Raw genomic sequence first — 18,021 nt, forward strand, 5'->3', positions numbered from 1 at the left:
GGGGATGCGGGCCCCTAGATATCCTCCGACTTCCCCCCCGGCACAGGGACTTGTCTCCTTAAGTGCGCTGCTTCTCCACTCTTAAACCGCAAGAGCAGAAGCCGCTCTCTAATCTGGAAACCCCTTTCCCTAACCTGTTGGCTCCTGGCCCCTGCCCTCTTATTTATTGAATTTGAAATTTCCAGCCAGTGGTGGTGAAATCACCGAGTCGAGCACGCGGTTGGCGGGAGGGGTGAGACAGAAACTTGCATATAGGGAAAAATAAAGCTCCGAACTTACAGACACACCTCCCCCCTGCCAGCCCGGCCCACTCTGGGCCTGGGTTCCTCCGGGTTGGGGGAGGAGGGGACTATGGCCCCGCTCGACTTCGCCAAGTGGTCCCGACTCCGGAGCCCGACCCCACCCACGGGTCCTCTTTTCGCACTTTTCGTTTATTCCTCAGCAACCTCAGGCCTGGGGTTCCGGGGGCAATTTCCTCCCCGTCCGGTGCGCCCCCAGGCCCTGTCCTGAGCTCGCGCCCCGGGCCAGGTCTCAAGCTCCCCCTGGACGCCCCTCTCCAGAGCCCCGGGCTCCCCTCGGCGGCCAGAGAAGCGTGCTTGGGCCGGTGTGCCAGGGAGCCGCAGAGTGGCCGCCGGCGCCTCCTCGGCGCAGGCGGCTCTCTGCTGGGCGGAGGCGGGGGTCGGGGAGCGGCTCCCTGCGGAGAGGAGGGTGGGCGCGCGGCACCTGCTGAGCTGCCGCCGCCGCTGCGGTTTATGGCGCCAGAGGATCCACCCGGATCTTCTCCGCGGAGTTCCGGGCTTGGGTCGTTTTGTAGTCGGCACGCACACAGCCTTTTTATTTGTTTTTTATTTTTCTGCGAGGGGACACCAGGGCTGTCCAGCCTAGCTCCAACGCCGGGGTGGGGGTGGGGTGAGGACAGTGACATCTACATGGGTGGGGGCGGCACGCGGTCACCGAGGTCAGCAGCTCATTAACATTTCCCCACCCGGGCGCCGCGACCTCGCAAGGGCACGGGACATGCGGGATGGGGGTGAGGGACAGACCGAGCGAGCCCTCCATGCACTGTTCGCCTGCCACCTTCCACTCATGTGCCCTTCCGCCGGCAGGTAACCGCCCCTCCCCCTCCCCGCTCGCCCCCGCTGCAGCCCCTGCTCCCAGGTGCCCGCGAGGGTCCGGGCGCCCAGGCGGAGAGTCCCTGGGCGGGGGAAGTGAGCGGGGCTGCGGGTGGACTGCGGCGCCCGCCCCCGCCCGTGGCAGCGTGGCGACTGGCGCCGCTTTGGCAGCCATTTTCTGCAGCTGCAGCGGCCGGGGCTCTGCGGAGTGAGGCGGAGGCTGCAGCGCCAGAGAGAGGCGGCGGAGACAGAGGGGCGCGGTGTCACCGGCGGGGGTGGGGGCCAGTCGGTGGCAGGAACGGGGGCCAGGGGCGCGCAGTGCCGCCGGCGCCCCGCGCCCCTCCCCCTGCTGCATTGCAGGCAGAGCGGGGCCGCTCCGCGTGGCGAGAGCCTGCGATCCCACCCTTTCCCCGCCATCTTGTACCCGGGCTGGCGCCTTCCCAAAGCGGAGCTGCCGCAGACAAAGCCCGCCCCCGGCCCGCGGGGGCCCCTGCAGCCCACCCGGGCTGGGCGGCCTGAGGGCCCCGGGGCCCGCGCCCACGCCCCGCCCCTCCCGGGGGGCCCCTGCGCCCCCCACCCCAAGGCAGACTCAGCGAGCCATGGCCACTCGCCCAGCCCCAGAGGGTCACCGGGACCCCACTTCCACGCTGGTTGCCAGGCTGGACCCGCGCCCTCGCCGAAGCCCACCCTGGTTGCGGCAAGGGGGAGTTCCCTGCAGGCACGGCGGTGTCGAGGGCTGGGCACTCTCCTAGTCCTGAGTCCTCTCTTCCGATTGTGTTGGTTGCAGGGTCACTGGTCCTGGAGCCCCCCGCCGCCTGCCCCGCGTAGTGCCAATCTCACGCCCGCATTCTTCCACTGAGGAACCTCAAAGAAGACTGCAGATCCCCCTCGCTCGCTCCCCAGAAGCAGCTGCTGCAAACGGAAAATTCAGCACTCCATTTTCTGGGATGGCAGTGCTGTCGCCCCAATCCCCCAGCTTGCTCAGGCCCTTGCCTGACGCCCCTGCACAGGACCTCCAGACCTAGGGGGTTGTGGGGCTGTGGGGGAGAGTGAGGCACCGCTTCCTCAGCCCAGAGAACCCTGGAGAACCTGGCGCCTACCAGCCTACGCCAAGTGCCTCGCTATGCTTTCGTAGGGAATTTGCTCCCTGAAGACTCCATTTCCCATTCCCAAGTCCCCAGCGCCTGGGGTGGGGTGGGGTGGGGGCACCCAGGGTCCCCAAAAGCTGGTTGGGTTTCGTCGGGACCACTCTACCCCGGGGGAACACGTGGCCACCGGCTCTGGCGCCCTCCTTCCTCTTCCAGCTACCCCTTGAAGGAGTCCCATGTCCCGGTCTACCTAGACTCCCAGGAGTGTCTGACTGGAAGGGTCAGTGGTAGAAGAGGAAACGAGGCTGGGAGAGGGGAGTGACTGGTGCAAGGTCATTCAGCAGCTTAGCGGCAGAGCTGGACTCTTCTTCACACCCCGCTCCCCTCCCGTTGTTTCTTTCCAATCCCAAGATCAAAGCCCGGGCTGGCTGTGGACGGGAGCTCCCTGCTCGGAGTACTCTCGGCCGACATCGGGACCGCGGCGGGAGGGGGTTGGGCACTAGCAGGTGGGGAGCGGCCAGTCTGCTGGTTCACACCCGAAAACTGGGTTTCGCCAACCAGACTCCTGCTGCCCCCCACCCCCCAGGGTCGCCTTCGAGGGTGGAAACAAAGCACCCTGGGGTGGCCCCTCCAACGCCACTGGCGGGGTTCAGTCCTCCCGCACCAACTGCCAGCCCGCGTGGATTCCGAGCCCGGCTCCGGAAACCAGTCTGACCACTTCGCCCATTTCCCAAGCCTCCTCGAGCGGCGGGCGGCCTGCTCCCAGCGCGGGTGAGCCCGCTCGGCCCCAGCCTCTGCTTCCCCTGGGATGAATGGATTTGACCGGAAGGCGGGCGGCAAAGGGACACTCCCGCCCCCGCGCTGGGGGCTCCCCACCCCGTCTCCCCCCATCGCGAAAACCGGTGCTTGGAAGCTCCACTCCGGGGCCGTGTCGCCCCTCACCCACGGGGTCAGCCGCCTGGCCTCGACGACCCCGCGCAAAGCGGTCTCCTGCTCTCGCCCTGTGCGCGGACTGCCCTGGGGGCGCTTACAGTCGTGTTGGGACATAGAGCTGAGCCCCAGAACCTAGTCACTGCTGCGTGGGAGGCTGCGTGGGGTCACAGCGTTGCCCTGTGGGACCGAGGCGCAGAGAAGGGACCGACCTCAAGGGGACCGCGGGCGGGAATCATCCCCGCCGAGGTGGGAGGGTGGGCGTGTGGCCCCGCAGCCCGCCCTGCGCACGTGTTTCAAAGGCTCCGCGAGCAATTTACCAGATCGCCCCCAAGAAAGCCACTGTGTCTCCACGTCCAGCCCTCTCGATGAGAACCCCCTAGAGGGCAGGGCCGAGCTGCCCTGGTCCCACCCACCACATATCGACCGCGTTCGAGCGCGCCAGCTGACCCCTGGCCCCCCGGCGGGAATGGTACGTGGCCGCGGGGCTGTGGTCTCGGCCAGGTGTGGAACTGGCTCCGTCGCTGTGCCCGGCTGCGCTGCGGCGGCTGCGGGGACGAGAAGGGAAAATGGCTGGCCGCCAGGTCGCCGGGCCGGGCCGGGGACGGAGGGAGAGCAGGCAGGCACGCTGGGTGAAGAGCTCTGTCGGGCGGCCCCAGTGACTCCTCGTGCCCGGCCGGCCAGCGGAGCCAGCTTTGCCGAGTCAGCAGGGCCGAGGTGCGGCCGGCGCGCTTCTTCTGCGAGTCCCGCCCCATTCCCATCCCCACCTCGCTCTTTGGAGGGAAAAGGGAAGGAAGTCGACGCCCACAGGCAAAGTTGGTGGTGTGCTTGGGTGTCCTCCCGGACGGCCCACCGCTCCCAGCTCCCTGTTGGTTCCCCTCCCCCACCGCAGTTAACCTGGGGAGGAGGCTGAGCAGAGCTGTCTGCCCTTGGAGCACCTGCTCCCTCCTCACAACAGGCATAATAGCTTGCTTATTTCTCTTAGGTCAGGTAGAAAGGTTTTAAAAAAGCAGGTGGGGTGGGATGGGGTAGCAGGAATTACAAGGAAAGGTACTTGTCACTCTTTCATCCCCAGCCAGGTAAAAGCTGTCTCCTTTCTGGTAGTATTGGGGGGTTCCGGAGGAACCAAGGGTGAGGGTACAGGTCCCATTCAACAGACCATGGCAGAGTACGGGCTGGGGGTCAGCCCCATTGGCTGGGGAACCCTCTTGCCAAGGCTGTGTCCCCCAGAACTTGGAGCCCTGCCCCCTTAAGCAGAGCCCAAAGGAAAAGGAAGGAAGTTGCAGGGAAGCTAGATTTAAGGGTGGTTAAGGAGGAGCAGTCGACAATTAGCCCTGCCCTAGAGTGGGCAGGGCAGGACATCTGCCGAATTCCTAGGCCCACGATGGTCTTCAGAAATCATGGAATGAATTCCTGCTTAGGTTGGAGAGTGACCTAAATGACCTCTAGAGCCCCCACGTCCACGATTCTGATTCCAGGGAACAGACAAAACAGAAGCATGGCCCATAACTGTGTGTGAACCCCAGCTCCCCTGGGGCTGAATTTCTCCAGGCTACACGTTCCTGTCTGTACAAGGGGGCTATGGCAGGGCTCTGTGAAATAACACAGGAAGTGCCTGGCACTTAGGAGGTGCCCGAATTAGAAAAGGAGTGGAGAGGAGAGGCTTTAACTTCCTGAGGAGTGTCAATGTCCTCATGGTCCTCTTTGCCATCGTGATTATGGAAAACCTTCCTTAAATGCTCTTCTGATCCTGGAGCTGTGCTAGGCCCTGCACTGAGGGCATGAAGAAGGTGCCTACGAAGTCCCATGTGTCACCAGCGCAGAGGCAGCAGCAGCAGGAAACCAAACCAGTGTCTTCAAGAATGGACTATCCTCCCTCTCCCCCACCCACCCCTCTCCTTGGGGGAAACTCAAGATAAAACGAGAGACATCACCCCCGGATCATGCTCCAGGAAGTACATGAAGGCAATCCACTCCAGCCTGCTCATCCGCTTTCCCCCTGTAGTTACTGAGATGCTCCAAATATCTTTCTTGGAGCAGCTGGCAAAGGAAGAAGTGGGCAGTCCAAATGAACAGAAGTAGTATCATTCACCAACCGCCTGAGGTTGCCATTAAACGGAGGGGCTGCTGGTTACAGGGGAAACCCTCTGGGGCACTTTTAGCAGGAGGTCTCCAGAGTGGTAGCTGGAGAGACTGCAGGTGGGGAAAGACAGTGGGGCAAGAATTAGCACATGCACCCTGGCCCCTCTTAGCCTCACCAGTCCACACAGAGGGACATCGCTCAGCTTCTGATGCCATTCTGGTAATGTGGCATCACAGAGAAGTTTCCACTCACTCTCTCAATATTCATCCTTCCATCCATCCATCCATCCGTCTGTCCATCCACACTCCTACTGATTCATCCAGCAAAGATTTCCTGGGCATCTTTTCTGTGCTAGTCAAGCCCAGTGCTCCTAGAGTTAGGATACCCAGAGTTAGGGGTATTTTTATGAATAAAACAGGCCTGGCTTCTGACCTCATGAAGCTTAAAGCCTGGAGTGAGCAGAAAGGGTAATAGAAAAGCCCCCCACCTTATGTAATTTACAACCTTGATAAGAACCGTGATGAAGTGTTAGGTGCTATTGAGAGCATGTAACTAGTTAATCTGGGGCCAGGGGCAGCAGGAAAGGCCAGGATGGACATTGCCTGACCAACTTGGGCTTCTGGTTCAGGATTTTTAGGACAGGCAGCTCAGCCCATGAGGATGTGACCAAAGCTTGGGCATTAATGGAGTAGCCATGGAAATAGAATGACCATGAAGTGGAGATGGGGAATAACAATCCTCTCACCAGTTCTCGATTGCCGGTGAGAAGAGGCTGCAAAGAAACCAGGGGTGCAGGGTAGTTTATCGCCAGGTCTCCAGAGCAGATGGGCTCACCGGCAGCTGCTTATCTGGGAGGCTACTTTAAAGCTACATTCAACTTGTGGGGCCTCCAGAGGGCTGAGCCAGTTCTGAAACAAACCAGGGTGTTCGGGTCTGAGCTGGAACTGGAGCGGGTTCCGTCCCATATCAAGCTGATTCTGTCTCCCAGTCTGTGTTGAGAGTGGACCCCAAAGCGGGAGCCACATACAAAAGGGCTGTTCCCTGGTGGTCTTAGATGCTTTGCCAGCTAAAGTGTGGGGCCCGAGCATCATATTCACCTGTGAAACGAGGACGTGGAGTCCTGGAGTCTCTCTGAGGCTCCTTGCAGCTCCATTCTTGTGGTGACTCTATGGTCCTAGTAGTGGTTCACTTTGTGGGGTTCATCTCAGTTCACAGCTGGTGCCTCTGATGTATGGGTCGTTGTGGCTATGCTGCTGGCACCTCCCGCATCCTGGCCAGACACTCTTTGCGTCCAAAGACTCCTGATGGCAGCAGTGTGCACCATGGTTAGGAGCCCAGGTTGCTTGGATCCAAGCCCTGGCTTCACCACTCACTAGTTCTGTGATCCCAGACCAGGTACTTGATCTCTCAAAGCACCCATTTCCTTATGGGGGTAATAATAGTTTGTATTGCACTGGGTTATTGCGAGGATTAAAAGAGAGAATGCACGTAAGGGTTCTTCCGTGGAGCCTGGCTCAGTGAGCATCTGTAATTGTGAGTTATTGTCATTATCAGGTCATGGAGGCACCAGGCAGTGGTGTTTATCCAGGGGCTGGTGTCACTCTTGGCATCTCTCCTAAATTCAAGCTGGTGATGAAAATTGTCAAAGAGAGAACAAGACACCTCACAAGCTATGACAAAACAATCTCTTTCGTAAATGAGAGGGGAGTAAAGGAGAAAGACCGACTCCAATAACTATAGACTGGAGTTTAGACGCTTAGAGAGAAAGAGACACTCCCCCACCCCACCCCCTTGCCTCCCACTCCTACAACAGGTGGGAAATCATGCCGACCTGAAGGGACCTGGGGACAGTCCCTGAGAAAGCCACTGCCTGCAGCAGCGAGGGGTGAGCACAATCACCTGAATTTTTACTCTTTTTTGAGGCTGCGTTGCAGGAGAAAGGGAGAAAGACAGCAGCAGTGACTTACAACCTTGTAAGCAGAGCTCATCCATTCAGTAAATATTTATCCAGGCCTTCTAGACACTGTGCTGGGCGATGATGGTGACAGAGACACAGTGCCTACCAGTGAGAGACATTCTGTTCAGCAGGTGAGGGAGGCCAGTCATGGGTGGGGGACACACAGGGATCCCTGCAGGGCATGATGAAGCACACAGCCATGGCCTGGAATTGTGGAAACGTTCTCGGTCAGCCTGGTGGCGCCTCCTTATCCTCACTGGGGGTGAACTGGGGACTAGAAACCTCTGGGAGGGTTCTTCCCCACCCAAGTTAATTTCTGGGCAGCCACTTGCCTACAGGGCAAGTGGAGAGAGGAGAACAATCTTGTGGCTGCTGAAGGTTCTGTGTTCCTGGCTCAGTGCTAGGTGGAGAAAGGCAAGAAGCACTTTGCATCATGGGCCTCTGGAGGTCCAGTGAGAGCACTAGCCAGCTCTGCGTTTGTAGCAGAGAGAAGTGAGCAGCCACTGCCTGCCAAGGCTGTAAGGTGCTTCAGGAAGGGCCCCTCTTGAAAGCATTATTTATAGATATGACTGTTTTCCCACTCTTATGTTGAGGATGGGAATTTGGGACACCAAGTCACAAGTTGGTCTCTTCTTTTATCAGCAATCCATTCAACATGGCAATTCCCATACCTGCCGCACAAGGCGTGGATGACACAAAGAGATGGCTTGCCTGCAAGAGACCCAGCTGGTCTTGAGTTGGAGACACATTTCATTTCTCCAGGCAGCTGGGGAGGCGGCTGGAGCAGGCCAGGAGATCACCTCTAATGTTCTATATGTCAATATGGTCCCTGCTTTCTAACTTGCCAAGATTCGATCAGCAAATTGGCTGATGTGGTGTATTCCCTACAATGCAGAGTGTGTATTTAGATCTTTCAACAGTGTCACAAAAGAAGCCAGAAAGGAGTAAACAAGTTTCAGTGGATGTGGTTCTGAACCTTTCTCCTGTACCTTCTGAGATACTTCCTGTCTCTCTCGGGCTTGAGTTTCAATAGGGCTGTCTCTTTGGTCCTTAACTAGGTTGAGGAAGGGACCAGCTCCATTTGGGATGCCATGGTCACCTCGGTGAGCTTCTCGGTGTGCTGTGGTCCCACATAATGCCAGCTTTCCGGGGGGACAAAGGACAGGCCTAAATTGGGGTCTGCCCAGTGTTTCCAGAGTGTCATACATGCCGGGGTAGAAACCAAATTATGAGCTAAACTAACCTAAACTACTAGAGGTTTCCATTCACTCACTTTTCACTCAGAACTTGGTTAGCCAGGCAATATTTACTGCCTGCTTTCTGTCAACCTTGCCTCTCTCCCATTACCAAGAGGCGAGAGATCTGAAAGGCATGATTCTTTTCTAGCATGTTCTGCAATCAGGGTGGGAGTACCCAGCTCATCATGAGGAGAGTAGTCTGGGGGCCTGGATGTTTTACTTTTAGAATCTCTTCATGAGAAGCATGACCAAGTGTTTCTGGGGCCCATGCAGTCTTCGGGAGCTGGACCCATACTTGGCCCATCAGCCTGCCCATATTCACAGAACTCCTGGGTTGGCGGGTCTGGAGGGCAGAGGCTGGGAAACCTCGGCTCTAGCACTCTGCCCCCATTATAGTACTGAATAAAACCAAATCACACACACAAAGAAATCCAAAAAAAACAGACCAAACAGACAAATCATGACAAAATATTTCACCCTTTCCTATCTACACTCCTCTACACTAAATAAAAATGACCACGAGGCCAGATTAATTCCTAAATTACCGAGCGAGAATGTGTGATCAGCCCTGGGACAGTCATATTAACAGTGGCAGCTTCTTACCACCTCTTCTGGGCTAACATTCCTCCAGGACATTCTGAAGCCTGCCTCCAAGCAAACCTTACAGCAGTCCCTGCACCAGGAATCATCACCTCCATTTTACTGTTGAGGAAACTGAGGCTCAGAGAGGTTCAGTGACTGCTCTCCCTCCCTCCCTCCTTCCCTTTCTCCCTTCCTTCCTTTTTTCCTTCAACAAATAGCTCTGGGCACTGGCCAAGTTCTAGGCTGAGGACAGAGCAATGAGTAAGACAGACGAAGACTTGCACTCTACTGGGAGGAGGGAGGCAGACAAGTAAACAAATCAGTGATCTCAGATAAGGAAGCCTGCTCTAAAGAAGAAAACCAGGTAAACAGAGGGTCAGGGAAGGCTTCTCTCAAGAGGTGGCATTTAGGAGACCTAAAGAGTAAGAAGGAGCCAGGCTTGGGGAGCTCTGGGGGAAGAGAGCCCCCAGCCCCAGGGCACAGAACTGGTGAGTGCAGAGCGGCTGGCCCAAGAAGCCAGGTTTGCCTGACTGCCTAACCTTTCCTCTTTCTGCCACATCCTGCTTCTTCACATGGCCCAAGAGTAAGGTTGGGCTCTGCTTTGTGGTGGGAGACTGAGCTGGAGGTGGTCAGGCCCTACTGGTACAGTGCCCAGGGCAGCTATGGGCCCACCCTCTGAACCCCCATTCATTTGTGTTGAGGTCACAGGGTGAAAGGTTGGAAAACAGGCCATCAAGGAAGGACTGGTCAAGTCGCCCGGATGTTCTCAGCTGCTGGAGAGCAGGGTCATCAGCCCCACCTGAACCTGAAGGCTCTTCTGGTTCTTCCCAGCCCCGCCCCCAGGCTCCAGTGCCAGCACCTGTCCCAAATCCCTAAGGGGGAGGCTCCAAGACCTCTTTTGAAACCTCAACCAGCATTTTTTGCCAACTTACAGAAAGTTGCAGTAGTAAAGGAACTTTCACATATTCTTTATCTAGATTCACCAGTTTTTTACGTGTTGCCCCATTTGCTTCATCATTCTCTCTCTATATATATACGTATATATTTTTCCCATATTTTTTCTGAACTATTTAGGAGTAAGTTTGAAGATTTGTGCCCCTTTATGCCTCCATTCCTCAGAGTAGTGTGTTTTTCCTAAGAACAACGGCACTCACATAACCACTGTATAGTTATCAAAATCAGGATGTTTACCATGGATTCAACACTACTGTCTAACCCACAACCCATATGCAAATTTTGTCAAATTTCTCAATAATAGTCTTTATAACTACTTTGGGGATTTTTTCCTATTCCAAGAGCCAAACCAGGATCGTGACTTGCATGCTGTGTCCTGTCTTTTTATTCTCCATTAAGCTGGGACAGGGCCTCTGCCTTGCTCTGGGTTCCTTAATCTTGGTCTTCTGAAGAGTATACATCTGATCTGTCTGCATGGTTAGATTCAGGCTCTGCATTTTTGGCAGGAATGCCACTGGAGTGATGTTATGTCCTTCTCAGTGCATCATATCAGGAGGCACACGTCACTTTGTCCCAATATTGGTGACGTTAACTTTGGTCCCTTCCAACCCTGCGTTTTTGAATCACTTGGTTTCTCCCAGCCTTGTTTTGGCTTTTGTGTCTCTCTCCTCATTTGTTTTGGTCTCTGTCCTCATCTGCTTCTCCTTCTCTCTGTTTCTGTTATGATCATTCTCCATTTCTTTTCCTGGTCCTCTTGCTCTCCTTACCTCTGTGTCTGCTCTCTTTATCTGTGCTCCTCTCTGGTTCCCTCTTCTCCCTGCTGCTGACTCCTCCCTTTATTTTGGTCCTGTCTCACCCCTTCCCTATTCTCTCTCCAAAATACTGAAATGTGAGCAAGTGCCACTTAGACCAGCCACCAGGTTAACCCACAGCTGAAGACCTTGTGCATCCTCTGATTCCCAAGAGGACTCAAACAGAACTGATGAGAGTTTGCTCTGAGAAGCTAGACCTTTGAGGCATCATAGTCTACCCAGGTGGGATCTCAGGCTCCTGGGAACTCATCCCTGGGCCCAGGAGAAAGGGCAGATTTCGGAGGAAGAGACAGTCTACAGGAAAGTCCCCCTCCCCACTATCCAGCTGCCTTCTGCCCACCCATAGGTCGTCTCCCATGAGAGCACACACAGACCCCAAATCCTCCCTAGACCCAGGGCTGAGGTTCACTGTGGTTTGGCCAGGGCTGAGCAAATATCATCTTTCTGCCAAAGCAGAGTCAACTCAAAGTTCTGAGGTTAGCAGGTTCCTCGCCACCTTGGAGAGCTGAGCCCACAACAGCATTTGTCCCCACTTGGTGGTCACTGGATTGGAAGAAGCCCAGATCCTCCTGTCTTCTCTCTGGGTTGGGCCCCAAACCACAGTTCAGAGAGTAGAAGCCAGACATGGCACTCAGCAGCAGCACGAGGCCAATCACTCATGGCTATGGCATTCAACTTTGAATTGTTATCATCATTCCTATTAAAGAATCCAATTTTATACTGGGTGAATTGGATGAGCACTGCTCCTTGTTAGAATGCACACACCCACTTGTGGGCAGAGAACGATCAATAATTCGCCTTGATGTTGGTTTTGGTCTTTTGGGAGCTTAGTTTCTCCATCTGTAGAGTGAGGAACTTGCAGGAGAAACTCCATGGTCCCTCTCTGCTCCAAGCTTCCAGGTCCCCATGACCCCAAGGTCAATGGGCTGACCCATTCCTCTCTGAGGGCAGGTGACCCTATCCACTCGCCATGGAGCTGATCCTGCTCTGGCCCTGACATGATTACGGTGATTATTCAGGGTGTTTGTGTGTGTTTCTCTCCTGGACCAGCCCCAGGGACTTTCCATCCTGCCGGTTCCTCTGCAGACATTTGTTTTCATCCTGGTCTATGGAACAAGGCATCACCAAGGACCAGCGTGAAGCAAAAGACTAAGGGAGGAAACATTCCTGCTGCCCTGCTACCCCATCTAGTCCTTCCTACAGGGCTTGGGGCCGGGTGGCAGCTTCTCCACCCTCCACGCTCAGCAGTGGCCAGATAGCCAGACTCAGTTTAGGGAGCAGCAAAGAGGCTGGCGCCAAGCTCATCTGTGCCTTCTCGGGGGGTCACAGGCCCAGGGGACGTCAGAGCCACAAGGACCCTGAGCGCTCACACACCACCCAACCCTCTAGTTTTGCAGATGAGAAACCATTAGGCCTGGGAAGGGGAAGTAATGGTACAGCACAGAGCCGGAACCAAATCCCAAGGCTCGTAACTTCCACTCAGTGCTTCTTTCGCCATCATCTCTGGATTTCTCAGCTCACCGGCTGGATAACCCTGTCCCATCCCCAGACCTGTTGGCAGGCAAGAGGAATAACTCATGTGAGTCAAAAGCAATTTGGAAACATAAATAATTTTCAATGCCAGGAGAAGAGACGGTGGGAAGACGCACCGAAGGTTGAAAGGAACCCGGCCAGTCCTGAGTCTCTCTCGCCCAGCCCAGTGCTTCCTCTCTCTCCCCACTCAGCACTGGCGGGAGAGTCAGGGAGCACAAAAAACAAAGCAGGAAATGGCTATAAGGATGCTCGCTTCCGCTGTTCATAGGAGGGACTGTGCTTGCCATGCTCTTCTCTCCCCACCCCCCAAAATTCACATGATTTTGTAATCCCACCTCCTTTAGAAAGTCAGAGGAAAATAGATGGTCCCCTGCTTGCATCTGGAATAGCCCAGACCTCCTCGCCTGGGGCTGTATTCTTCCTTGTCCTCAACCCCAAACAGCACTACCTCAACAAAGGATGGATGACACACCGTCGTTCTGTTACATTAATATAATCTCAGCATTATATTACAAAGGAGCTTAACGTGATTGTCACATTCTTCTCAATTTGGATACCGCTTTACCAAAGTGAAGTGACCACCCAGGACCAGTCTCTGATTTGTGTAGGTGTTCACTCATTTCCCCAGGATGTTATGGCTCGTATAGCCCTGACGTCCAGCGCAGCCCCTTTTGAGAGGTTTTGGAGGATGGTGGTGGTAGTGAGGGTAGAGCCGATGCCATCTTGGAGGGCTGAGAGCGTTAAGCACACCTTTGCAAAGCCCACCCGAAGGGACTGTCTAAGCAGAGAGAAACAATGAGAAACCAGATACCGTGGAATTAGTGAAGAATTTCTCAGATGAAACAGGAAAGGGAGGAAATCCAGGGAGGTTTACATTACACCTGGCGCAGGTTGAAAGGAGTCAGGGCCAGTTGTTGGCAATATTACACTCCAGGGTGCGTTTGAAAGGAGTTTGCTGCCTTCACTCAGGCAGCAAATGAGAGGCGTTCCTGCCAGTGTGGGCTGCACCCCTGCCAGCCTCCTCCAGGCCTAATGCACACACACATGCACACTCATGCATGCACCCACTCGAATACACATGCACCTTGGACATCCTTTGGTAATGCTAGCTCTCTGTCCCTACCTGGATTTGAGAACTTGCAGAGAGTTGGATAAGGGAAATAATAGTCACAGGCAACATTTGGGGAGCTCTCTCTACATGTTGGGCCTTATCCACATAGCTCACGTGAAGACCACATATGAAAATAGAGGAGAGGTGTGTGCCGTGTCTCCTGCTTGTCATTAACAGAGTGTGTGTGTGTGTGTTATTTGGAATCAGAGGCCCGCATCTCTACCATTCTGAACCTCACGTTAAAACTAAATACGTTAGTTCCTGCTGTGCTGTCAGAAACCGTATACTGTGTACCACTAGCTAAATACGGAAAGTAAACCATGAGTCTTCCTGGAACTGACTCCAGGATTATCCTTAGGGTCTGATTCCCTAAATTCAATTACCACACAATTACTTGGAGTCTCCTGAAACTCTCACAAATGCATCAGGTGAGGGGCGAGGGGGTGGCAGGACCCCAGAGCAGCTGAGTGTGTGCCTGTCTGCCCTTGCTGTACCGGGGAAAGGGAACAGCCTGAGTCCCTGGCTTCTGAACCAGAGACCCCTGGGGGCAGTTCAGGGCCCTTCTTTGGTCTGTGGACACTGTTAATGGCTTGCACTGCCGAACTCAGCTTCACTGTCCAAAAGCCCCCTTCTCTCTCTCTCTCTCTCTCTCTCCCCTTTCTCTCTCTCTCTCTCTCACACACACACACACACCTCTGTACACAAACACACACAAGGCATCTGATTCCAAGGTATTTATCTAAGAACTGTGCTCAAGCTGTGGGAGTGCAGAAAATACCCAAGACATGCCCCTCACCTTCCAGGCGCTCAAGCTCTGTCTAGTTGGTGAATGGAGGCCCATGTATACATGTATGTTGCAGCGTGCAATTGATTGACAATGAGTCAGGGGAGGCAGTAAATACTGCAGGGTTTCAGCACAGCTGGTCCTGGTAAAGGCTGGAATAATCTAGAACAACCTCAGGGAGAGGATGGGGCCTGAGCTGGCCTCTGAAGGACACAAAGAAGCCTGTGAGCTGGGAGCACGGCCAAGGCTAGCTCTGAACCCCTGTCTGTTTCCCTATTGACTGGATGTTTGACTTTGGACAGATCACTCAAGCCTCCTAGCCTTCACTTTACCATCTGTAAGACAGGGACAACGATGGGATCCACCTCATGGAGATTTGTGAGAATTAAATGAGCTGATCCCCCTGCAGTGCCCGGCACGGAATGAACACTCTATCAATGTTAGCTGCTATCATTAAATGCAAAGGGAAGAGAGGAGGGGCGAGAGGGCATGGGGTGTGGATTTCTGAACTGCGGCCACAGGAAACGGACACTTGTATCCAAGAATAACCGCCTTCAGTACGATTTCCTCTTCAGAGGCTTCACCTTCTCAGATGAGCAGCAAACATCACACGGTACCATAGAAGAAACTCATTTCAAAAAACATGAGGATTCGGTTCCATACAAGTGCAGGCTCGGCTCACGGTGGGCGGCTCATCTTACCTCTCTCCTGTCCCAGTGTCATCTCAGTGACCCAGGATAAAACTGGAGGGGCTGAGGATGAGGTCCCAGGTCAACGGGTAATCCACTAAGCAGGTAGTGAGGGCAGAATGCAGAGGGCTGGTGGTGCCCACTGGGTTACAGGGAGCGGGAAGGGCGGGAGGGCTGGCAGCGGGTACAGAGGCAAACATCACTGGGTATCTGTCCCTCGGTCAAGCTGAGGCTCCGGGCCAGAAGTCGTTAGAAGGCGTTTGGATCTGACACAGGTGTTTGATGTTCCCTGGTAAAAAAATAACCTGAGTGTTTACTTAGGGGGTTTCCAGAGGTGCTCACGGCTCCCTCCTGATCCAGTGTGTCCTCACGTCAGAGCACGTCTTTGAAGGTGATGAGGAAACTGAAGTCTGGGAAGGGAAAGGTTTTTGGTGAGGTGAGTGGGTACTGCAACCAGATCTGTTCTGCCTTCCCTGTATGTTCTAGAAGTTTGCTGTTCTGGGTGGGTGGGTGTGGGGAGGAGCCTCAATTCAGGAGCCCAAGGTGGGCCAAAAGGCAGAGGGATGGATTCTGGTCTTCCCTCACTCCTTTGTCCAGGGCCTGTCACATGCACACTCCCCCCCCTCCTTAAATCACAGGTGAGGGCCCCACTGTCATCCAGCAACCATTCTGTGCCACGCCAGCATGCTCGATGTCATGATAACCGCACTGACAGGACCCCTGTTGTTCAGCTCTCTGCATGTCTCTCTCCTAATGGACTGAAACTTCCTTGTGGGCAAGGACGGACCATGTTGACTATTCAGGACCCAAATAGGGTTTCCAGACAAAGTCCAGGATGCTCAGTTACATCCAAATTCACATAAATAACACATTTTCTTTTTTTTCATTATTAGTATAGCTCCAGTATTTCATGGGACATACTTATACTAAAAAATTATGCATTATCCATCTGAAATTCAAATTTAACGAGGCATCCTAGATTTTTATGTGCTCAATCTGGCAACCTGAGCTCCAAAGCACCGCAGTGGGATCCAAGGATGGAGCACAAACACTGAAAGGCTGAACTTGGCTCTTGTGAAAATGAGTTGGGGAGGGGGTGCAGGCTCTGGGAGACCAGTGCTAGAGACTGGGACCAGCTGGTGCAGGAGGGACCAGCTTCTGAGGGTGGATGGATACACAAGTGCCCTCTCTTTGCAGTGGGTCACAGCCTCTATGGTCAAGGCTCAGTCCCATAGAAAGATTCATTTGGAGAAAACACAAAGAAGTTTGGGTCTCCTAGTGTGCAGGGTTAAGATCCCAGCTTCCTGCTTCCCTTCTCTCCCCTGAACTTGGGCTCAGAGAGAGGGTTTATGACCCTTCACTTGTGAAATGCTGGGCACCAATAGACATTGAGGCCCCATGTTAGGAAAAAGCAGTCGAACCAGGGAGCACTGGAGCTACTGAACTCTCCTCCCCTGTCCCAATGCCAGGGCCATGACCCCCTTTGAGTGCTCCTGAGCCTTGGACACATCTTTTCATTGCCTGTGTCCAAGAGGCCCAGGGGGCCAGTAGCCACGGGATACCTCTCTACAGGATGGTGGAGCAGACAGCTTGGTTCTAGAATCAGCACAGAATGGGGCAGTGGCCATGCACCCTGGACAAGCTGTTCTGCCATCAGAACCCCAGGCCCTCATCCCCAGGGAACCTCAATCCCTGTGGGGTCTGAATGGAACAAGATGCTCCAGTGGTGCCTGGCATGTCCAAGGAGCTCAGCAACGACAGAGTCTGTCCCTGTGGGCCAGAGGGGGTCTCGGACACCGGTGAATCAGGCACCAGACTGGGCATCCTGCAGGTCCTCCTGATCTACCCGTTTGTCTCGGTCCCATTGTCCAACTTCTGACCTCAGGTTCCAGGCTCTTCCTAGAACCACCCTCCTTGAAGACCCACTCCAGAAGGTTCCCCATCACCAGGCCCAGTTTTCAAGGCCTCAGGCCACATGCAGGCCACACCCTTTTGGGAATGGAAGTGGACCTTTGTCCTTCCCTGCTCCTGCAAGTGCCATCCTCTACCTCCCCTGCCCAGTGCCCCAAACTCAGCCTGGCAGAGGCCACCCACTGGACAGGAGGGGCACCCCCAGGGGCTAAGGCTCACTCCCAAGTCACCAACTGTGCAGACCTGAACAAGGGGCTCCCCTCCCCACTCCCAATTTTTTAGCTCTCCTCTACCAGAAAAGCAGGGAGATGAAATCCCGCCTGGCATGCGCCTTTGTGTACCAGCCAGTGAAGGACAGGCCCAATTCTAGCACTGAGCAGGCAGTTTGCCAGGAGCAGTCAAGATCACCCCTCCCTCCACTCCCAGGGTGGCAAAGGGCATTCATTACATGGAGGGGGAGGGGGGAGTGTTTAACTCAACTCTAAAGGGGGCTGGGGCGATGGGGGCAGTGGGAGGGACAATTCACAAAAGCCAGGGCTAGAAACTCCCAACGGTTTTTTTTTAGAACTTCCCTTCGCTCCCTCCCCCCCCCCCCCGCTGGGCTCCCCTCCCCCACCTCCAGCCGCTGGTGGCCTGCAGCCAACACTGGCCACACTGTCCGCATTCAGGCCTCCCCGCCCTCCTGGCCCTCTATCTCTTCCCCTGGCCTTCCCAACACTACGCTTTCTCGCCACCACCCCCCCCCAATTCTGAACCACGCTGACCTCTTCCGCCCTGAAGCCCTGCACGGGCTCGGGCCCCTCAGTCCCAGGCGGGCAAGCAAGGGACTTGGGAGGCCCGAAGCAGCCCCGCGCCCACCAGGCCCTCAGTCCCGCGGCCCCTGGCCCTGCTCGGCCGCCCCAGCCAGGAGGAAGATCGCTGTGTCTGCAGAATGCTGCCCGCGCCACTGCATTCCTGGCCCGCGGCTTCCTGGCCGGGGGAGGCGCACCCCGGAGTTCGGCCCACTCCCCTCGCCCCCTCTGGGCCCTTAACCCCTTCCTCCTGCCCCCGAGACACCAAGGGCCCCAGCCTTGCCACCCAAAGCAGGATCGGTGAGATGGGGTCCCAGATCTCCCTGCTCACGAAGGAAGTGGGGGTGGGCAGGCCTTACTCGCCAGGCCTCCTCCCCCTCTCACTCCCCATCCACCTCGCAGGAAGCCCCCCTGCCCCGGCCACGCTCGCTGCGCCTCCAGTCGGA

The sequence above is a fragment of the Diceros bicornis genome, chromosome 18 (assembly GCF_020826845.1).
Source record: "Diceros bicornis minor isolate mBicDic1 chromosome 18, mDicBic1.mat.cur, whole genome shotgun sequence".
Lineage (NCBI taxonomy): Eukaryota > Metazoa > Chordata > Mammalia > Perissodactyla > Rhinocerotidae > Diceros > Diceros bicornis.